General features: G+C 47.2%; 1 protein-coding gene across 2 annotated transcripts in view; it reads right to left on the reverse strand.

The window, feature by feature from the left end:
- TIAM1 (TIAM Rac1 associated GEF 1) overlaps nucleotides 1-23,553 on the reverse strand; it is a 380,928-nt gene that overhangs the window by 304,151 nt on the left and 53,224 nt on the right. Inside the window, exon 2 of one of the 2 annotated variants that reach the window (XM_038581329.1) lies at nucleotides 111-203. The gene's annotated coding sequence lies outside the window, so the exon portion shown is untranslated. The remainder of the gene's footprint in view (nucleotides 1-110; nucleotides 204-23,553) is intronic. The other variant, XM_038581328.1, reaches the window with a different exon arrangement.

The following is a 23,553-nucleotide window of genomic DNA, read 5'->3' on the forward strand; positions in this document are numbered from 1 at the left end:
GGCCAGAAAGAATAGGCAGCGAAAATCAACGAAGCACCCGGCACAGATTTAGGGCTATATGGCAAATAAATAAATGAAACAGCAAATATATTTATATACCCTTGATGTACCTGGAAAGTCCTTCAAAGCGTATAGGAGAATATAAACTGCTCACCATGTGGAGGTCAGGCTTCTGATAATGTGAATATCTGGAACACAGCCATCTGGAAATTAAAAAAGAAAAATACTTCTGAGTGACAAAGCTTTCACAAAGCCCATGCACTTTTCTCCATGAAAGAAAAGGAAGAATTTCATTTATAAAAGTGTATCCAACAAGGCATCGTTAAGAAGGAACAGCAGAGGAAAAAAGCAGAGCGCTCAGAATTAGGAGCAGGGGAGCAGAGCCATCCAGGAGTTTGTAACAAAGACGGTCCACACAGACTCAGCCCCTGGGGGCATCACCCCAACACAGCTTCTACAGTAACAACATGGTCCCCGAGTCCTCAACATGGTACCAACCAGGCTCAGAATCCTGTTAAAGAAAGCAAGGTCAGGGACACCAGGGTGGCTCAGTGGTTGAGCATCTGCCTTTGGCTCAGGGTTTGATCCCCGGGTCCTGGGATCGAGTCCCACATCGGGCCCCCCTCAGGGAGCCTGCTTCTTCCTCTGCCTGTGTCTCTGCCTCTCATGAATAAATAAATAAAATCTTTAAAAAAAAAAAAAGAAAGAAAGAGGGTCAATATCGAAACCACTTTAAAATTATTTTCATTAAGATGGTTAAAATTTAAGAAGCTCCTTTATTCCCTTCACGAGAGAGGAAACGGGTTCCAAGGAAAAGCAAAACTGAGATCAAGGAGCAAAAATGAAGGTGAGTCTTGAGCTTGAGATCGAGGCAGGGCTCAGTAGCAAGAAGCACCAGCCCACCAGCAGCTGAGTGGGCTCCTCGCAGCAGTGCCCACCTGCCTCTCAACATTGACTGGGCTGGCCTCCGAGTCCTAGAGGAATGCAAACAGTTCCAAGGTTTTAGGGGGCATAATGTATAAAAAAAAATATATGATCTGGAAGACTTTATTCCAGGCTATTGCAATAGAGGACAGATGGAGCTCGACCTCGAAAGCAGCAAAGACACCTGGGGATTTCTAACAAACAAGCAGAGCAAGGGGGTCACCAGTCACAGGACACATCAAGGGGGTGGGGGGAGGAGTTCTTACTAATCCAACAGAAAATAGGATTCCTGGCTGAAGGCAGCCCAGGGTGACCCAATGTCACCTACCGAGGTAATGACATGCCAAGTGTGGGGCATTGCCTCTAAACTCATTTAGCAGGATTCTTGCTAAAATGGGCCTGGGCTCGCCAAAGGCAGGGCACGGACCATGCAAGGTCTGTGTCTAATCAAAAAGGGGGCTCAGAGGACCCTGAACAAAGTTTGCTTAAGGAGTCATTGTCAGTGACGGTGACCCCGCCTTAGGATAGAGATGCTGACACCCAGAGATGGTATTAGAGGACACAATGTGGAAGCGGGACCCAGAAGCAGATCCCAGACCCCCAGATCCGAGCTGGGTGGTGTCAGTTACACCTCCTGCTGCCTCACCATACCTTATACTGCAGGACGCTTACTCATTTCTCAGCTGCTTCCCCCCATGCAAGTTCTCTGTTTTGCAAAACCTAGAAATGCCCATTCCTACACACCCCGCTATCATATAAGAGACAAGTACCTTTGAACACAACGCCATGTGAGTAATTTATATATAATTCCTTGATACTGAGGACAATTGATTCACCATCATGGCATAATGAAGCCTTTCAAAGTCATCTTGGAATAACAGGCATACAAATAAAATAGGAAAAGAAAAACAAAAACCCTAAAAGCCTGGATTTAAAAGCATCTGAATGAAAGCAGGAAGCTTCCAATCATGAACAGGATTATAAAACCTCCATAGTACAAGCTAAGCAATTTCCCATGATGCCGGATTCCCCCAAGGAGAGCATTTAAGGATGACAAAGCTGCTCCTTTTGCAATCTCAGAAGTTCCATCTACTGGATAAAAGGTACTTAAGAATCTGAAGGGTCACCTGCTAAATATTCTCTGGTTAAGTCCCATCTTTTTCCAGTGGGAGCTGTGCCCTGGGAGGCTGACCTCTGTGGCCTCTATCAACCTGGCTCCCTTGCCCTCTGGCCAATTGGGAGGTGACAGTAGAAGCCAGGAGAGGAGGAGGGTAAGAAGGAAGGAGCAGAAATCCCCCTGCTTCCTCCCTGCAGGGTCACCTGGAGGTCTCTCTACCACAGGTCACAGCTTCGCTCAAGAACCCTCTCCCCCTTATCCTTAGTTCTAGGTGCTGGAGGGTGCCATAGACTGTGGCCCCCCAAATTAATTAGTTGAAACCTGACCTCCAATATGATAGCATTAGGAGGTGAAACCTTGGGGGCTAATTAGGTGGTGTGAATATGGAGGGTAGGATATGGCTAAAGAGGCTCTGGGTGTTAGGAGGGTGCCAACAAAAATCCAGAATTTCTATCCAGAATTGCATATAAATGTACATGTGTCTTTTTCTGAAAAGCGTAACTCACACAGAAAAAGGTCAAAAACATAGTTGCGTTCTCAAAAGCGGACCCCAAAACGCAGAGCCAATGCTGTGAGAGAAACACAGCGTAGAAACAGCCTCCATGTGGCAAGGTACAGTGGGTACCTGCGTGGGCTGCATGAGCAGAAACACAACCTCTTCCCCCCACCAAGGGCCGGGCTGGAAGAGGACCCACCGCACTGCTACCCGCCACCACCCACTCCTCGGAGGCAGCTGGGATGGTGTGTTCCCACCAATCACTCACAGCTCCCTCCCAACAGCCAAGTGACATTTCAAAAGCTCATCAGCCCAGCAGGTGTTCAGATGCACAAGCACAAGCAAAAACAGTAACAGGGCTGTGGAAAATCTCATCTTTTTGTTCTGAAAAGCTCAGGACACTGAGGCACGGGAGAGTGTGGGGGCAGATAAGCACGAGGGAAAAAGCACTAGACTAGCAAAGCTGCCACCCCATCCCAGGGGCCGGGGAGAGCACCCCCACGGGGAGTCAGCCCTTCCCTTAGTGGGCCCCTCCCCTGCTGTGTGAGCCAGGATGGTGGCTGGCCCTCCCCCGGGGCCAGGGCTGCCCCTTTGCCACATGGAGACCACCGTTCAGTAGGAACCTCATAGGGTTGCTGTGGGGCTCAATGAGAAAATGTGCATCCAAGACTCAGAATGCCTTCCAGGGAGATTTAGAATTCATATCAGAGCTCTTCTTAATTTTCTTCACTCCTAAGATGGTCCTGGCTACATATGAACAGAAGCCTATGAAAGACTGATAAAATCAATCTCCAGGGGCACCTGGGTGGCTCAGTGGTTGAGCATCTGCCTTTGACTCAGCTCATGATCTCTGGGTCCTGGAATCGAGTCCCACATCTGGCTCCCTGCTCAACGGGGAGTCTGCTTCTCCCTCTGCCCCTTCCCATTTGCTCATGCTCCCTCTTCCTCTCTCTCTCTCTCAAATAAATAAAATCTTAAAAAAAAAATCATCCTCCAAATCCACACCACAGAAGATGCCTATACAAGTGACAAGCCACAGGGGCAAGGGTACCTGCCCGGCACCACACAGCCTCTAACCCACACAGGGCCCCGTGACTGTGTCCATCCCCTATGCCACCATCCCTTCACCCAGCTGCACCAGGGGTCTTAGCTCAGAGGCAGAGACCACTGTGATTAAGAGCCCCAGTCGGCGAGCACTGGGTGTTATGCTACATGTTGGCAAATTGAACTCCAATTAAAAAAAAATTAATTAATTAAATTAAATTAAAAATAAGTAAAACCATAATAAAACTTGGAAAAGGGGGAAAAAAAAAAAGAGCCCCACTCAGGACCCCAATGGCCTCTCCTGACCTGTGGCCCTGTCATGTACTGACTGGGTGGCTTTGGGCAAGTTATACTACCCTTCTGACTTAGTTTCCTCATTTATAATCATAGTTGTAGTAGCTCTTTCTGTGAGGATTAAAAAAATTCATGCCAAGTTCTTAAAATAGTGCCTGGCATACAGTAGTAACTCAATAAATGCTGACTGTAGTATTGCCCCACACATTTAAGCTAGTTTCCAAGGCCCATCTAATAAGGAGGCATCTGTGCTCCGAAGAGCAGCCAAACACTAGCTCCACCAACCCACGAGCCAAGCACCATATGTCCTTGATTCAAAGCTGTGTTTTGTATGTTAATGTTCCTAAAATTACAATACACGTGCACATTTAACGCTGCCGATTTTCTCATCTGTAAAATGAGGACTACAGCATCTACCTAATGGGACTGATAGAAAACTCACGATTAATTTATGCAAAACACTTTGGACGGGGCTTGGTGTCAGAAATGGTTCTCTGCAGATATTATCATCATCAGGACATTAAGTCATCGGAGCTGCTGCAGGCCTTCCCACTCTAGCCAAATATGAAGAGTCTTCCACAGTCTTCCTTGATACAGGGATCACCTGATCCCCTGTACCCAAAGATTCTGTGGCTTGGGGCTGCAAAGTGAAAAGTCAAACCCCTCGTACACACCACGGCTGCTGGGTTTTTACCATTCCATGGGCTTCCTGGAACTAGGTACTTACAGGAATTGTTTAGTTGTGAAACTAGGGGTGCCTGGGGGCTCAGTTGGTTAAGAATCTGCCTTCAGCTCAGGTCAGACGGGGTTCTGGAATCAAGCCCTGCATTGGGCTCCCTGCTCAGCGAGGAGCCTGCTTCTCCTTTTCTCTCTGCCTGTCCCCTTGTGCTTGTGCACGCGCTCACGCTCCCTCTCTCCCTTTCTCTCATAAATAAATAAATAAATAAATAAATAAATAAATAAATAAATAAATAAATAAAATCTTAAAAAGAAGTAGTAGAAGTAGTAATAGCAGTAGCAGTTGTTGTTGTTATTGGTTCCTGGGTTTTTTTAAGTTTTTTCCCTCACAGTAACTTGCAGGTCATGATGCTGGTTTCTTGATGGCCTCTAGAGGACAGCTGGCCTCCCATCAGTCAGAGAGGACCCCATGGAAGGTGGACCTTGAGCAGAGGTGCTAAAAGGGAACTCTCAGAATGGACAAACGGTAGCAGGAAGGGCAACCCAGTTCAGCCAAAGATTAAGGAATGAGCCATGAATTAGGCAATGAGCATATCATTGGCCTCTACTGTCCAAAACAAGGTCCAAAGCAAGTTCCATCAAACCAAAGTATTTTCCCTTCGTCTTACATCTTAGCTGCTTCTTCTTTGCACTGGAGGCATGTAGGGTGCTGAACAGGCAAGGGAATAGCCAGTGGAGGGTGGGCCCCTATGAGCACGGGGGCTGGGTCAGATCACCTGGATTCAAATCCCGGTGGCCCCAACTACTTGAGTGTGACCTTGAGTCAGTGCCCCAACCACTCTGCACCTCACATGTCAGATGAGGGTAGCAGTAGCTAACAGGCGAGTGGGGGTTCAATAAATTAGTACATGTGAAGCTCTTGGAAAAGTGCCAGACACACAACAAGCAGTCATGAACCGTAGCCACGGTCATGCTAGATGGTACCCGCACCCCAGGAGCCCGGGAAGGGTAACGGGGTGAGTGATGCTGGCGGGAGGGGGGTTCTGGTCCAGCTTCCAGCAGCCAGGGACATGGGAACACACCTGGGGACGGATTCCAGTTGCAGCCCTCCACGTACAAGCTGTCACGCATGGCCTCGGAACCTCATCTCAACTTATGGGGTTTCGCTACCACACAGGGCTGTCGGAAGAAGTGAGAACGCATCACACAGGCAATTAAACACATGTGGCTTCTTGTCATCTCTCCTCCCTCCCCGGAGTGCAGAGAAAGCAACAAAAGCAAAACCTGAACCCGTGGCCCACCCCGCTCAAAGGCCCCGTGGACCGAGACCCCAGCCACCGCTAGTGAGGTTCCCCCCCCCACCACACCCGCTGACAAAACCAGGCAGAGGCCCTATTCCCGGGAGGAGGTGAACAGGGCCTAAGAGTCTTCCAGCACCAAGAAGTCAGCCACTTCCCTCCAAGGGCCCAGAGACAGGAGACCGGGGCAGTAAAACCCAGGAGGAAAGAGCAAAGGTCTGGATTCTAGAAGCACTCTGAGCCAAAACCGCCCGTTAGTTACAGGGAACACCTGACAACCGCTTCAGGAGCTGGAGCCTGCATCATTAGCAAGAAGGACTGGGGAAGGTCGTTCTTATATAAACGTCTGAGGGATAAAGAGAGTAGATAAATGTCAAAAACAATGCCTAAAACGGCTGCATACGGCTTGCTTACACAGCTCTTTCCTTCTTCAGACAAATGATAAAACATCCGCGCTTCTGAATATAAATCATCTTCAATTAAGACATTTCGGTTGGAAAGCACTTTTGGCAGGACAAACGAAGTATTTGCCACTGTTCTCCGACTTGGAGCTTTCAAGGTTGGCAGGGCGATTTATTTTTGTTGATTAAACAAAATACAAATGGAAAGGGCCTCGAAATTGATTAGCCAATTAAACTCAATGATTCTCAACAAAGAAATGTGCATTATTAGCTTTGCCAGAGTTATAAAAATGCCTCCCAGCTTTACTGCCGTTTTCAGGATTTACACCATCGATATTTGTGCTGACAGAAAGATTAAGTAAGGACTGGATTAGGCAAAATTTGTCTTCTCTTTTTGCTGGAACGGAAGGAAGAGAAACGATCAAGGGCTGGGGCCATTTCAGGAAGAGCATTTGCACAGCATTCGTAATTCTGGAAAGAATGATTCGGGTTGAGTGAGCCCTTGTCAGTCATCTTGTGTATTTGTTCTCTGGCAAATTACAGATTCCCTAATAGGGGCCAAATTTGTTGAGACGACAACAACCATAAATATCCAAACTCTCCGTTTTGCTCCTTTCACCTTCCAAGAGGAAGAGTGTCCAGAGAGGCAGCCGACCAAATGATGGGTGTCAGATGCTTCTGCAAATTCGATCGTCGGACAGAGGGGCACCATCCGCCCATGTCAGTCCAGAGCAAAGTGTTTCTGGACCGCAGCCCTAAGGTCCACACCACAGTCGCAATCCACTCACACACAACAGCCACACACACCCGGGGCGGCGGAACGCTGAGGTTTTTCCGGTGGTCAGAGCTCGGATGTTGCAGGCCGCTGTGCATTTTTAGACTTGATTGTACATAATTGTTAATCACTGACCCATTCTCCAACCCTCGTGGGCCGGAGCACGTTGCTAGGCAACCCATTTTGCTCTAGATACTTTCTGAAAGCTAGTGTGGCAACAACCAAGTGTCAGCTAGGAGGACACTAACCGTGAGAGACAGGCGTTTCCTTAAAGCACGGCCGTCCTGTGCCTCTCCTGATGTTAGACACAGATTTCCCATGTCTGACAACTTAGCAAAGACGCGCTCTCAGGTCGAACTGGATGAAACTGCCCTCGTAGCAGCTCGGTTTGGCAAGTCAGACGGTTCAACCTAGTAACTTAAAAGAGGTCCGCAAAGGCTGTGAAACAGAGGGATGATTTTCCTCCGCTGGCATCATCACAACTGTGCTTTGAGTCCGTAACCCAGCATTCGCCCCGTCCGCACATTTCGGAAAACTCTTCTGATAAGCAGGAGGCAGCTGGCAGAGGCAATGTGCATCGTTTTTGCAAACCCCTGAGCAAGAAGTCACGTTTCTCTTTCTGTCTCGGACCCTTCGGAACCGATCTGGGTCTTGTAAACAGCCACACCATCCTGCCTTGTCAAATGCTCCGAGCCGTGGGGAATGGGACCAGATTTATTCCTCCCAGTTCGAGAACGGGGATGCCAAAGGCCGTTCTAAGGAGGAGGACAGAACTGCCAAGTACGTGAAAGGAGTTCATTCAAGGGGAAGGAGGAGGGAAGGCAGGGTCGCTGGTATCAAGAACACGAGGCTATTCCCGGGGAGCCCGTGAAATCTAATGACTCCCCGTCCAAGGCAGCTGGGAGCGCCGCAGTCAAGGGGCGCTGGAAAAAAATAATGACCCAATGTCAGCTCAGGGAATGTCTCCAGGAGGTTTTTAGAATCTCGGTTGGAAGCCCCGAATAATGACCAGCTTAGGCGGTGCATACGAGTAGATGATTAACCTCATTAGGGAAGAATTGGTTAAAATTATTAGGTAAAGGGAGAATTCACAGGGAAGCCTAGATTTAAATGCTGCCCTTACCGAACAGGTTTGAATACCAAGGCAATTACCACTTTCTAGCAACCGAGATTAATTGTATCTAAAAATTACGAGGTTACAGTTTATAAACTAGGCACTTGTAAACTTTATATTGGGCAAATGGCAAATTGTTGTGGCAAGAAGGCAACAGAAAGCTTAACGCCCCTGCCCAGATGAGCTTGATTAAAATATAAGCAGGCTGGTTAGTCTGGATTGGCTTTACGTGGCATGCTTATAATTAAAAATAAAAAAAATTAAACGATGCAGAAACATAGAAAGTTAAAAGGTGAAATAAAAGGTGAAAGTTTTCTCTCCAACTGGTTTCCACCTTCCACCACCATCCAGAGGTAACCGCCAATTAGTTTGCTTTACTCTTTTACAAAAGTGGCATCCCTATGCGTAGCTCAGCATACGCTTGCTTTTCTTGCTCAACAGTACAACACAGAAGCTAGTTTTAAATAGAGTCCTCTGCAGCATCCAATTCACCAGCCGGTCTGTCCATGATTCCAGAATAAAGCTTCTTGGAGAGTAAGAGTGACCCTTCCTCTCTCAGAGTAACAACAATTTAAAGACCATCAAAAGCAGAGTCAATTAGCCATCTCTCAAGAGCTCCAGGACACACTGCTAGAAGCCCAAGAAGAAAGAGAGACATTTTCAACTCTATAAATACGTCCACAGAAATTTAGCCTGGCACGAATGAAGCTCCCAAGAAGCAACCGGTTAAAACCACAAATGGGTGACTTGAGTTGGGAGTCCCAAAGGAGAGCTGTCTATACTGCCAGGAAGAAAAATGAAAAGAGAGAGGGAGGGGGGCCAATGAAATCAAGAAACATCAAAGACTGAATAAATATCAAGAACCAAGCGCTAAATTAAATTCTGAAGCTCAGTGCTACAAACTGGGAGAAGAATGTAATTTACACAGGGACATTCTGAACCCCCTGTGAAGGAAACTGTGAGCCTGCTGGGAACCAGCAACAATAGAGACAACGAACAACAAAAACACTCTGATGAGCGTTAGGACTATCACAGAAAAGCAGGGACTCACAGAACTGGTGTGTACACCATGGATTCCACATTGCTCCAACTTGGAAATTACCAAGCTATATCTCACGCTGTGCATTCTTTACTCAAGAGAAGCAGCTGCAGACCTAAATTCTGAAGACCACAGTCCTAATCTAAGTTCTACAAATAGACTTTAAGAAAGTCACTTCCTCTCTCTAGATATCAGCTTTCTCGTCTATAAAGTCAGAAGACTTGACGAAAGGAACTCTAAAATCTGTAACATGATTTATTGCTCAGATTCTGTTTAGTTAAAACTATGTTTATACGTGGATGGATGGATGATGGATAGATGGACAGATGGGCGGGTGGATGACGATGGATGGATGGATAGATGAGTGGATGGACAGATGGATGAGGGATGGGAAGGATGGATGGATGGATGGATGGATGGAGAGATACTGGGGAAGTGGATGGATGATGGATGGATGGACAAACGGACAGATGATGGGTGATGGATAGATGGATGATGGATGGATGAATGGACAGATGACGCATAGATGGGAGGCAGTGGTCTACTGAATGGGATTATACAGGCTGTGACCAACTGTTAGAGTTTTAGAAATTGAGGGGGCCTTCAACACCATGTTGGTAGCTTGGAATCAGTCACGGACGGTATACTTATACCATGGAAATAAATCAGACCTTTTTATTCACCCCACAGAGTTGGCTTACCAAAACATCACTGAAGAAAGAGAAGAAGGAAATGAAGAGTAGAAAGGAGTATCTGTATGCACACAGTCCTCCATGTGGGTGGCCTCCCACATCTCCATGTTGATACGCTTACTATTTTCTCTGCCTGCAACACCATTATTCAGCATGGCCTGAATAACCAGGACTTCTTACCCAAACTCAGCTCGAGTCTCACCTCTTTTAGGAAAGCCAACCCTGGTGTCTGCCCTCACCCTGTGTGAGCTACTGCCCTCCCATCATGTATAACTCCCATAGCATGCTACAACTCCTTCCCTCTGCCCTCTCAGGTCACCCCTACAACATAGTGTAGCCCCTTAGCCAGCCCCTCTAGATTGCTGTCAATTCAGGACAGCAACCGTACTTTTTTTTTTTAAGATTTTATTTATTCATTCACGAGAGACACAGAGAGAGAGGCAGAGACATAGGCAAAGGGAGAAGCAGGCTCCATGCGGAGAGAACAATCCCAGGACCCTGGGACCATGACCTGAGCAAAGGCAGATACTCTACCACTGAGCCATCTGGGTGCCCTCTAACCATACATTTTAGCTCTGGGTGTTTAATGCTTTAGCACAAAGCCAGGCACATAATCACCATCCAATACAAATATTTTAAATTAAAGCAATGGTTTCAACTTAAGGCAGAAAAAAAGAATTGGCTGATAACAGGTTTAGGCTCAAAGAGCTACACTACTCTCTCTGGGGCATAAGTGGATAGTCAGAGATTTTTCGAGGGCTTAAGCTTTTCAAGTCCACTTTCCCTTAGATTGTGGCTTTCCATTAAATCAGTTAACCTACATTTATCACAAAACAGTGCAGTGTGTCACTGACCCACTTTGTTTCATTTCTTTGCCATTCAGTGACATCCACACGTCACTATGAATTGCATTTTTAAATAAGGAATTAAATATATTTGTCCTGGATTTACCCAAGCGAGCTCTGAGAGCACTGGGATTCACCCTCAGGTTCACTGCCTAATCTACTAAAGTGGCTTTCAGAAAACGGCTTACACTTTCTCATCCTTAGTTATCCAATCCATTAAATGAAGACAGGGCCTGGAAATAACGCAGACCAGAAGCCCCCACGCTGCCCTGTGCCAGAGCAAAGGCAGGCTCCCCGGACCTGACCTCAACAGGGCCAGCGTTACTGCAAACAGAGCCGCACACAGCTGTGGCCTTTGGAAGAAAGGAAAGTATCTCAGTCTGCCCAGGCGGCCTTACAAAGAACCACAGGCTGGGGGAGCTCACACCATGGAAGTGTGTTGTCTCACAGCTCTGGAGGCTGGACCCCCAGGAGCAAGTGTCAGCAGAGCTGGCTTCTGGCTTCTTCCTTGGCTTATAGTCAGCAGGCTCATCACATGTCCTCACATGGCCCTGCCTCTGGACACAGGCATACAGAGAGGAACTCTGGTGTCTCTTCCTCTTCTTAATTTTTTTTTTAATTTTATTTATTTATTTGAGAGAGAGTGAGCACAAGCTGGGGTGGGGAGGGGGAGACCAAGGGAGAAGAAGAAGCAGACCCCCCGCTAAGCAGGGAGCCAGATGCAGGGCTCGATCCCAGGACCCTGAGATGATGTCCTGAGTGAATGAAGGCACACGGTTAACACCTGAGTCACCCGTGTGCCCAAAATGAACTACTTCTTAAGAAACCATCCTATGTCCAAACTACAGAACCAAAGAACACCATGGCTGCTGACTCACTAACTTAGCTGACAGAGACAATGACAAGATCTAGACTCACTGGAAATTTCTAGATCTATACAAACATCCACCTGTACATTTAAATGCAACAAACAACATAGGCACGGGTTGGGAAGACGGGTTCAGATGGGATTCACAGTGGCTGGGTGACTGGAAGCTAAAGGAGACAACAGGGACAGGCGGCTGCAAAAGAGAAAAGAGAAATGCATACTACGAAAGCTAAGAATACATGTAGAGAGGGGGGCCTGGCTGCCTCAGTCAGTGGAGCATGCAACTCTTGATCTCAGAGGTTGCAAGTTCGAGCCCCATGTTGGGGGGAGTGATTACTTAAAAATAAAATCTTTACAAAACAAAAAAAGAACACATCTAGAGAATGGGAAGGTTAATGGTCAAAGCCCAGCTGGAATAATGGGATTAGTTATAGGAAATGAAAGCCATTTCAAGGGAGTCTGTGACAATCTGGAGAACCCCAAAAAGAAAGCAGCAAGAATCCTGTGTGGTCTAAAAACAAAGCCCAAGGAATGAGTTTGAGCAAATGGCAAAATTTAACCTGAAAGAGAGGTATAGGGCAGACACAGCAATGACCTTCAGACACTCAATGGCTATCATGCCAATGGTATTAGGTTGTCTTGCCTTATTCAGGGGTACAGATAGGGGTCCATAGGTCAGAGATATTTTAAAAGAGATTCCTGGGGGTGCCTGCGGGGCTTAGATGGTTAGGCATCTGCCTTTGGCTCAGGTCACCATCCCAGGGTCCTGCGGTCCAGCCCCACATGGGGTTCCCTGCTCAGCGAGGAGCCTGCTTCTCCCTCTTCCTCTGCCCCTTCCCTCTGCTTGTGCTCTCTCTCTCTCTTTAAAAAATATAAAAATAAAAGCAGAGGGGTGGATTCCTGGGTGGCTCAGCAGTTTAGCACCTGCCTTCAGCCCAGAGTGTGACCCTGGAGTCTCGGGATCGAGTCCCATGCTGGGCTCCCCGCATGAAGCCTGCTTCTCCCTCTGCCTGTGTCTCTGCCTCTCTCTGTGTCTCTCATGAATAAATAAATAAAATCTTTAAATAAATAAATATAAATATAAATAAATAAATAAATAAATAAATAAATAAATAAATAAATAGGATTTCTGGAAGAAAAGAAACAAAGGGAGGGAGGAGGAAATTCCTGCATTTAAGAAGAAAGTGAGTTGGGATGATCATCAGTGTCCTCTTCAGCTCAATAATAAAATCCAACCCAGAGTCCAAGAGGGGACCTGCTGCTAATGATGTATCTCGAGTGGAAATTCTGCTTTGCACACAAACCTCAAGATCCAACCTCTTAGTCACCTGGGACTGGCATAAGGAAACCAAGAAAGGGCTTATTTTGTGTTCCCTGGACTAGGCCCCTTTGTTTCGTTAGTGCCCGTGATGGCTTGTGCTGGGAGGCGGGTGTGTGTGTGTGTGTGTGTGTGTGTGTGTGTGCAGGGTGGGAGCCCGAAGCAGGCCAGAAGGCTAACACAACAAGGCAGGCTGACATTCAGGGGCACACCCACTTGCCAGCCCATGCGCATCTGGCATAGTTAATTTCAGGCTTGCCAGTCCTTAGAGAAACCAGAAGCATCCACAGTCAAGGCCACCCCCGTGCTGAAAACACCGTGGGAGACCATGGCAGTGACCCAGAGCACTGCACTCACCAGTCCTTTTTTTTTTTCACCAGTACTTTAGAATAATAACAGGTACCATTCGTCGAGCTGCTACTGGGCCAGGCACTACATGTACATAATCTAGAACCATCATCGTTAGGCTGGCAAAGAAGGTGTGATACCCACCTTACAATAAAGGTACAGAAGCTCGGAGACTGAATGAGCCACCCAAGGCCACATGGTTGGTTAATGAACAAGAATATGAACCCACGGGTATCTCCCAAAGCCATGGCCCTGGCATTACATATGCCACGCTGCCTTTCATGGCTCCTACATTTATAAAGAAGGAGGCGTTTTGCAAACATAATTGAACACAAATAGGACAACATGACAGGTCCCAAAGCAAATGGTGCTGCAGACCCCACCACCCTGGGGACAAACGCCCTCCCTCTCCTTTGTTGTGTGAAGTCTGAGCTCTCGAAAAGACAACTACACCACACGCTCCAACCCAAGAGTCAGTGAGTAAATGGCAGAGTGGGTCTTGTGCCAAGAAGTTGGAGCCGATTTATTTTAGTCTCAATGTTAAGACAGCCAGCACCAGGTTGAGGCTGAGAAATGCTCCTTCTAATTAAAACTTTTTATTTTCAAACACATGTCACAGTTTCAACATGGTGAGACTCACTCCTTGCTTTGTGGATGTCTAAGAGTAGAAGCAGCTGCTCTGTGACATTCATGTTGGGATCCCAAAGGGCAAAGATTCATTGCTCTACCCAAGGCAGCAGTGGTGTGGGTCCTGCGAGCACTCAAGAGAGCTGCCAACCCAGGACCAAGGGGAGACCACCCTGGATCTGGCTGAAACTAGGAAAGCCTTGGAAAAAAGGGAGTGAACCAATGCATTCCAGATTGCCAATCACCGCTGAACAATAACCCACCGAGCTGTGCCCCAACCACCTATTGCTCTTCATGGCCCCCATGGCCTCCACCTGGAGGCGGCTAGGGTGAGGACTGTGTCTCTTTGTTTCCTACTTCATCTGAGGGCTTATACCCAACAGGTATGAGCTCAACACACCAAGACTTCGATACCTGCTTGTCAAGTTGACTGGGGCGGGCAGCTGTGGGTGGCCTCCAAACCCAGCTGCCTCCTGAGCAAGGACCTTTCTTGAACATTGACTCTTCTCAACCGGTGTGAAAATCAAGGAGAGGAACAGAAAGGATGTGTGGAAGTCTGCAGGAGCGGAATATGCAGGTCTCCAATCCTTCATCCACTTTCCAGCTGGATAAACCCACTCAAGGCCCAGCGATTAAGCCAATCCCTGGAAGCCACAGCACAGTGCGTCCTGAAATTTCAGATTCCCAGGAAGGGGAGTCTATAAAGCATCAAGGATCCTGACTCCAGCCATGTCATCTTCACGTTCCAAGCCCCCCCACACAAACACATGCCACCACCACCAGATAAGATGCAGGGAGAAGGGCTAGTTCTAGAATCACAAGTCAAAATTGACACCTGGCACCTCAAACCTCAAGTGACCATATTCTCTCTGGGGGACTCCAATAGCTGGGACTGCCTTAGGAACCTCAATAAAGCCCCCACACCCCTAAAGACAGCCTGCGCTCTGTAGACAGCACACTCCTGAAAGGAAAGGGGTCCCAAGGATGATTCAGACAACAGTTACCGAGTGCTAACCATGAACATGGGTCAGATACTGGTCAAAGCACACTCGATCCTCAGAACACTCCTGAGAGGCAGGTGCTTCCATCATGCCCATTTTGCAGATGAGGACACTGAAACTCGAAGAGGATAAGTGTCCCATGCAAGGTCACACAGCTGATGAGTGCAGGTCACAGCTCTTCCCAGAGCCTGTCCTCTTAGCTCTGCCCAGGCCAGCCACCTAGCCACACAGAGGTTCGAGGTGCTCGAATTGGCTGATTGCCAGGATCATGCCCATCAACATCATTTAGGCCTTCGTAGGTTTAGAAATCAGCTGCCAGTCAATGGCACACCCCATCCATCTACTATCAGACTGGATCAACGACCATTTCCCACTTTGGATCATCCCAGGACAGAATGAAAACCCTTGCTGGTCAGTGGCCTCAGAAAACTCATGTGCCCCTGGAGGTTAGCTGTGCCATCACTGTCCCGCCACTAAGTCCCCTGAGGGGAACCACAGGCAGGAGAAATGACCAGCTGGGCTGGGCTATCCTTCAGGATGAGGAGAGAGGCTAAGGCAGCCCCAGCAGCCCGGGCAGCCTGCAGGAGCAAGATTTATTAAACACTTTGTTTACATTTGACAAATATCCTGTGTCCTTAGGTGCCACCCTCAGCTCAGCTGTGCATTTTTGAACCAAGTAGTGTTCCATCTGACTCCTCCTCGAACTCTTTTTTTTTTTTCCAAAAAGGTTCAAAAAGTTTCTCTTCCTGAAGTTTCTCTACTTTCCAAGTAAGACACAGAGAGAAGACTAATCCCCACCCCAGAAGTGGACCATTGCAGCCACAGTCCCCTCTTCAATCTATAGGCAGCCTAAGGCAGCCCAGAGAAGAGTTCTATAAAAAGTGGATACCACAGGTTGGCATGGCACCTCTGAAACGGGGCTGGGTGTGTGGGCGTGGTGGTCAGGCAGGCATGTGTTCATGGATGTTAAAGCCTGACGACGAGCCCTGGCTTCGCTCACGGATGTGGTCCAGGAGCAGGTCAGTAGCTCAGCAGTCTGGCCCAGTGCAGGGAGGGCTCCGGCTATCACGCTTTCCTCTGAGAGGGAATGAGCTGAGCCACCCTTCTTCATGGACCATTAGAACCCAGTAGTCTGGGGCACCTGGTGGCTCAGTGGTTGAGCGTCTGCCTTCAGCTCAGGGCATGATCCCAGGGTCCTGGGATCGAGTCCTACATCGAGATCCCCACAGGGAGTCTGCTTCTCCCTCTGCCTGTGTCTCAGCCCCTCATTCTGTGTCTCTCATGAATAAATAAATAAAATCTTAAAAAAAAAAAAAAAAGAACCCAGTGGTCTTTGATTTGGGGGAGTCTGGGAACAGAAGCACTTTGTGTGAAGCCGCCTTGCCCACAGCTTGAGACGAAAGGGGAGTGATGTCACTGCTCAGAGGACTTCCTGCTGTGTGGCCCGTTTCCCTGATAACTCACTGGGACCAAAGGTGTCTCCCCCTGGAGTCAAGAAGGACAGGCAGTGCCCTGGCTGAGATATGGTGACACAGCCACGGGTAGATCTTCCCTTGGATTCACGCTACCGAGGACAGCTGGATCCTGCAGCTTCCCCCTTGAAACAAGACGCCTGCTATTCAGAGAGTCTGGGAACATAGGCAGGGAGAGCCTGTGCTTGACCCTTCAAGGGTGCTCATCCTGGCTGCCTGCCAGTCTTGTTCAGCATGGCCATGGTCAGCCCCAAGTGACAAATCCTGAGCAGTCTAGCCCAGTGGTTCTCGAGCAAAGGCAATTTCGACAAGGTCTGGAGTTGGGGAGGTTCTCCCGGCATCCAGTGGGTAGAGCCCTGCAATGCACGGCTCAGCCCCTTGAGTGATAAAGTCATAGACCCAAAAGGTCAGTGGTGCCAAGGCTGAGAAGCCCTGTTCTAAGCGACCTGGGACAGACATTCTGCTTTCCTCTTCCTGCAAACTAAGGTCTTCAGCCCTACTTTACAGCTGGGCAAGAGGTCTAGGGGGTAGTGGTCAGTGTGATAGAGTTTGGTCTCCGAGATATAAGGGAACACATGTCAAGAGACATCAATGTCGGACACCGGATGGAGCAATCCACTGAGATTTTTACAATCAGTTCTCAAACAACCACTACCCGCCCCCTTCCACAGATTAGGAAAATGGAGGCCCAGAAAGATCACATACTGCTTAGAAGAGGAGCTGTGGCTTGAATTGATTGTCTGACCCCACATGGTGCATTAACTTGGAGAAAAAAATATAACGTGATACCTCTATCCTGTGTGGTCCTCATTACGTGCCAAGAGAAGAAAAAGGGACAGGAAGAGAGAAAGGGAGGGAGGGCAGAGATACATATGAGAAGGATTGTAAAAAGACGGATGGAAACGTCTGTAAGCGGTGGGCTTTGGGCATCTTCTGTTTTCTTCGCTGGGCCTTTCTGTATTCTCCATTCTCTCCAACAAAAATGCCTTTTATGGGCAGAAAAGAAATAGTAAGCAAAACAAAATAATTCCTGCCAAGCATACATTTCAAAACTGTCGTCAGCACCAGGCATCTCTAACTGTGCTAGAGGGGCACCTGGGGTCTCAGTCGGCTAAGCATCGGCCTTCAGCTCAGGTCATGATCTCAGGGTCCTGGGGTCGAGCCCCAGGTCGAGCTCCCTGCTCCGTGGAGAGTCTGCTTCTGCCTCTCCTTCTGTCCCTCCCCCACACTGTACTCTCTCTCTCTCATTCTCTAATAAAGAAATTTAAAAAACAAATCTGCTAGAAAAAGAGATGTAGACAACCCCCCACCCCGCCCTTGGCAGACATAAGGGGACACCCTTGGTCACTCCAGCCCATCACTGCCTTGATGACAGCCCATGTGGGGAAGCCAACCCCAGGAGGCTGTTCACACAGCACACCTGCAAGAGATCTGCTTCTGAGCAAAGATGCTGCCCTGAATCTGAGACAGCCTGTCAGCTCCTCATCTATCTCACAGCGGAGAGTACCGGGACAGGGAGAGCCATGGAGGTTCGAGGTCAAGACCCTCCTCCACGCCTGACTGTTTCCATGCTCGAGATGCTCAAGACGACTTCCAGAAAAATAAGGTTTCCAGCTCATTAAAATTTCCTTTCAACAGTTTTATTAACCAGTCGGAGTAACAGGAAAAAGAAGAATTTTTCATCCTGGGCCTAATAGGAAAATTTGTTTTAGGGGGAAAAAAAAAGAAAATAACTCTAGGATACATTGAAAAGTCTGCTTTTCCTGTTTTTTCCCCCCATAGAATTTGTATTTGCACTACGTTAAAGCCTATTTCCACCATAAAAACCTACACTTTGCAGAGATGCCCATTATCTATCGCACCTTTTCGTTATTATTCCTTTCAAAAAAGGTGTTTCTTCTCCCCCTCACCATGATTTGGGGTCCCTGTGAGGCCCCCTCTAACTCCACCCTGCGTAAAATGCTTAAGTGTTTCACAGTTATAGAAAAAAAAAATTCTGGCAGTTATCATCAAGTTTCAGGAAGAATGTCTCAAGTTTAAGATATCACACCTCTGAAGGCAGAAATTCAAAATGCCCAAATGTCACCACTGGGTAAGGCAGGGAATAAAATAATATTTGTTAGACCATCAGCAAGCCTAGATCTATTTTTAAAAATAATAAATCCCGGGGTGGCTGGGTGGCTCAGTCATGACGCATCAGTCTTCGACTCTGGTCAGGATCTTGGGGTCCTGGGATGGAGAGGACCAGGACCCTGCTCCCTGCTCAGCAGGGGGTCTGCTTCTCCCTCTACCCCTGCTCCCACTTGTGCTCCCTCTCTATCTCAAATAAATAAAATCTTAAAAAATAAATAAATAAAAATAAGAAACCCCTAGCTGTGTCTCCAAGAGCCACTGCTGGGGGCCTCCTTCCTTGCCAACAGTGCATGGACCATTCAGGGTCACTTCCCCGACCACAGTGGACAGCAGACCACCTCCCCAGGCCTCAATGAGGCCTGACACCAATCAGGAGCACCCCTCTGCTCCTGGCCTGTGATTGGGTTAGGGCCAGCCACGTGACCCAGCTCCAGCTAGAAGAAGAGGAGATGCCATAAAAGCGGTTCTGGGTTGCATTTTCACTGCAGATGAAAAAAGGCAAGGTGGAGGAAAGAGCTTTGTATTTTGGCCAGGTGTTGTTGCACCTTCCTCCACTGCTGCAAGACCAGCTACCGCCTGCACCACTGTATGGCAATAAGCCCACGGATCAAGCAAACACCCTGAGGACAGTGGAACTGAAAAAAATGGAAAGAACTCAATTCTGATGCCATCACTGAAGTGCCGAATTAACCTTGGAATCATCATGTGAGATACTGTTTAAGGTACTGTTAGGTGGGTCTTTTGTTTTCTGGCATCGAAAATATCCTGATACAGCCCTACACCAAGACTACTACCAAGAGTCCAGGGTCTTACTAACAACTTAATAGCAAAAGAGAATGTATCAGACTGTTAGGACCAGATCCCCAGCAAGTCAGTGAGCAGACAAGTGACTAGAACCTTCTTAATGACTTCCTGTCAATCACCGGTCTGTTTCCAACTCTGCATCCTCCGCCCCCTGACTGCAGCCCACTCCAACAGAGGTTAAGCAGCTGACATCCTTTAAAACATGATCAGGACGTAGAAATGGGTGCTCTATGGCCACCCAAGAAGAGCAATGCAAGCCAGAATTCCAAAGACCTTACACATTTATCTCTTCTGCTTTAGCAATTCATAGACTACCAGCTGCTAAAAGTCGTCCCCAAATTTAGCCTTTAAATAAACTGACTCATGAATCTATAAGACTTAGGGAAGGAAAATTTTCAAAGCAATTTGTTCAGGAATGGAGGCTGGTGAGAGGCATAAGTGGTAGATAATAGGCACTACATAAATCATCCTGCTAAAGATATGAATTTCATGTAAGGCTCTCTATCCTCAGAAAACAGACATATAAGAAGTGATAACAGCATCTGACTAAAAAGAAAATCTCTCCTCTGTTTGCCTGCAAATTATTCTTCAAGAACTAGTTTCCTGAAACTACCTAAGCATTCAAAATAATTACTTTAATATGTAGACATGAAAAGCTAAGTGAGGAAAAAACCCAGGTATCACAATACATACGTACTGGTTCCAAACAAAAGCGCACATGTGCGCAATAAAAAAAACAAAGAGGGAAAAAAAAAAAAACAAAGAGGTGAATATGGGTAGATAAAGATCCTTAAGGTATGTTTTAATGAAGTTGCCTTTCTAATGAAGTTGACAGTTAACATACGTATATCTTTTAATGAAGCTGTTTAAGCTGTTAATGTATAGATGAACATTCCCAAACATCTCCAGTGCCTGAAACTATAAATTTACCAAAACCACTGAATGACCGTAATAGTGGAGGGTCAACTACATACCAGGGGTGGTGCTGGCCTGTAGAGAATTCAACTATGTTTCAGACACAGGCCAGGTGGCACCTGGATTCTTTCTGAACACAGGAAATAAGGGAGGGTGGGAGGGAGAATGGATTTACCCTTCTAAGAAAGGGTAATTTAATGAGAAAAGCAGTAAGAGAGGGGCAAATACACAAATATTTAACCTAGGGCACACAAAGATTAAAGGGATATGAGATGGCAAAGGACTTTAAAAGAGAAAGATCTTATTGAGTTGAGAATTTCAGGGAAGACTTCATGAGACAGGTATCATCAGAAACGGATCCTTAAGGATGGGAATTAGGCGGTCAGGCATTTTCAGAGTTCAAACAGCTCAAGCGAAGTCAAAGAGAAGGGGCCCCAAGAATCCTGGGGCGGCGCTTAGCACCCAGTTGGTGTGGAATGCAGCTTATGTCCAGGTAAATCATGGGTTTGAAAAAGAAGACAGAAAAAAAAATGAAAAAGAAGACAGTGAGACGGGCAGGACTCGGTGCCAGGCTGAGGCACCTGCCTGGCCTGATAGGCAAGAGAGGGTCAGGCAAATCGTGACTTGGCCATGACCCACTAGAGCTGCGCTTCGGAGGAGTGAATCCAGCAGCCGTGGGTGACGAGGTCTGGGGCTGGAGAAGCAGGAGTGGAGGCCTCTGCTCCAACTTGGGCAGAAGTACGAAGTGTAGACTCAGGGCTGGCACATGGTTGCCACAGAGGAGGTAGCTCTATGAATATGTGTTAAATCAAACTAGACTTCTTAGGAGTAGGGACAGGGCCTGATTTTTTTCCTAGAGTTTGGAAAGGTTCAGTAGGAGCTCAATAATAATGCAGTGTCCAAAAGGTGTACTTCCTGCCTGTCTTCCACTACAAGTGAGCCCATCAAGAGGCTCAAAGCCAGAGCACCCAGGATGAAGAGCCCTCCCCTTCACATTCCCAATGAAGAACACTCTTTCTCCCAGAGGAAGAACCTCAGGAAAGTATGGGAGCTCAGCAAACACGACAGAAAAGGGCTACAGATCCAAGGAAGAGCCTCTCATTGGCTCGATATGAAAAAACATCTTGGTCCCTCTATACTCTTACAAAAAAAATGTCACAGCAGATTGGTTCTAAAAATTAACCCACATAAGTTTACCTACATAACCAACAGAAAATAAGATTTGGAAGAAAGTGCAAATAAATTAAGTACAATGGGATTAAACGCTGAGTCTGTGGGAGGACTCCCTTGCTCTTAGGAATGACACACTTGAAGAACTCACACAGTAAAGGGACACGAGGCTCCCAACGCACTCTCAAATGGATCAGAAGAAAGAAAATTGTGTGTGTGTGTGTGTGTGTGTGTATACACACATGCATGGGAGGATAAATGTGTGCAGGTGTAAATGCACATGCTATGTACTCACATACACAGAGTAAGAATTATAAAGTAAACCGTGCAAAATATAGACAATCAGTGAAATCTAGTAAAAGGTATATGGAAGTTTCTTATACTATTATTTGCAACATTTCTGTAGGTTTGAAATAATAGCAAAACAAATAGTTACAAGAATGAGGAAGCAATTAAATACTGATAAGATCTTTAAAATCCACTGTTAAGTGAAAAAAAAAAATCCATGCCGAATGGAATGTATGGAATGTTGCCATTTGTGTAAGAGGTGGAGAGGAAAGGGGGGGAAAGGATATATGTGTGTGTAGATGGAATTATAGATACACACCCACACAGATGCAGTCATTGTGTGTAATATACCTGTAATGACTCATAAGGAACTGGAAACATCATACAGCTTCTCTACTGGGAAGAATGGGGTAGCAAGGAGCCAGGTGAAAGGGAAGCTTTTCATTATAAATGCCCATACAGGGCAGCCCGGGTGGCTCAGAGCCACCTTCCGCCAGGGGTGTGATCCTGGAGACCCAGGATCGAGTCCTGCATCGGGCTCCCCGCATGGAGCCTGCTTCTCCCTCTGCCTGTGTCTCTGCCTCTCTCTCTCTCTCTCTCTCTCTGAGTCTCTCATGAATAAATAAATAAAATATGTATATATATATTTATATATAAATAAATTATATATATACATATTTATAAATGCCTGCATACTTTGAATTTTGAACCATGTGAATATATTACCTAGTCAAATATATACATAAGATATAGTGACCTTTAAAAATGTTAGAGGAAAATAATATCGCAAGCATATGGTTTGGAGTAACTCAGACCAGAGAAACATAGCACATGGGATTAAAGCCACTTGGCAGGGTGCTGCCCAGATGTGACCCCACGGGCCGCTGTGCTTGGACAGCTGCCTGTTTAGAAAGGGCTCGCTCCAGACAAGTAGAGCTGGGGGCTTGGAAAAGCATGTTCTATCAAGTTTCAGCCTCAATTGGATAGAAATGTCCCTGAAAATAAACTATAAAACTTACTTACAACAGACGGTTCCCCATAGCCCTGTCCCCCACACTCATATTCCTGGTTCTGAGATTTGATCATCTGCCACATGGCACGTCCGGCCCGCCTCGCACACCACGACCTGCTAGGCCCTGGTGAACGGCTCTGGGAGCCTCCGGTCCTCGGCAGGGCAGCCCCGAAGACCAGCTGCGTCCATCTGCCTTCAAGGGCAGCCACCCTCCCCTGGAAATGACGGCCAGCAAGCCGGCCGGTGGCTGGGTCTCTGAAATAAAGCCACTCTTGGATCGGAGGAGTAGTTTGTAAAAGGGTTTCCAAGAGGATCCACGGCATGGATTTCAAGGGCCTGGCAAGTCGCAGGTCAAGACTCACCTTCTATTAAACCTCACGGGGGCAGAACATGTTCAAAAACAACAGTAGAGGGGCTCCTGGGTGGCTCAGTGGTTGAGCATCTGACTCTGGCTCAGGTCGTGGGTTCGAGTCTTACATCGGGCTGCCCATGGGGAGCCTGCTTCTCCCTCTGCCTATGTCTCTGCCTCTCTCTGTCTCTCATGATAAATAGACAAAATCTTAAAAAAAAAAAAAAAAAAAAAAAAGACAACAGTAGAAAGCTAAGAAGATACAGTGTCCAGAGAAGCCAGGTTGAGAAGGTGGCGGAGCTTATGTGGCTCTCTGGTTGTCAGAACATCAGGCAAGGGACCCTCCCCCCAGGACCTCTCTCCCCCGTTAGGAAACCCACGGCTGCTCTGAGTCAAGACCTTGGCTCCAGTTTCTTGTGCTTTGGGGGACTGTTGGGGTGTACACACTTGTGTGTGTCTGTGCCTGAAACTGCCACATGAACTGTCATCAGAAAATCAATAAATATCTGCCTTTGGAGGCACCTGGGTGAC

The sequence above is a fragment of the Canis lupus genome, chromosome 31, assembly GCF_011100685.1.
Source record: "Canis lupus familiaris isolate Mischka breed German Shepherd chromosome 31, alternate assembly UU_Cfam_GSD_1.0, whole genome shotgun sequence".
Lineage (NCBI taxonomy): Eukaryota > Metazoa > Chordata > Mammalia > Carnivora > Canidae > Canis > Canis lupus.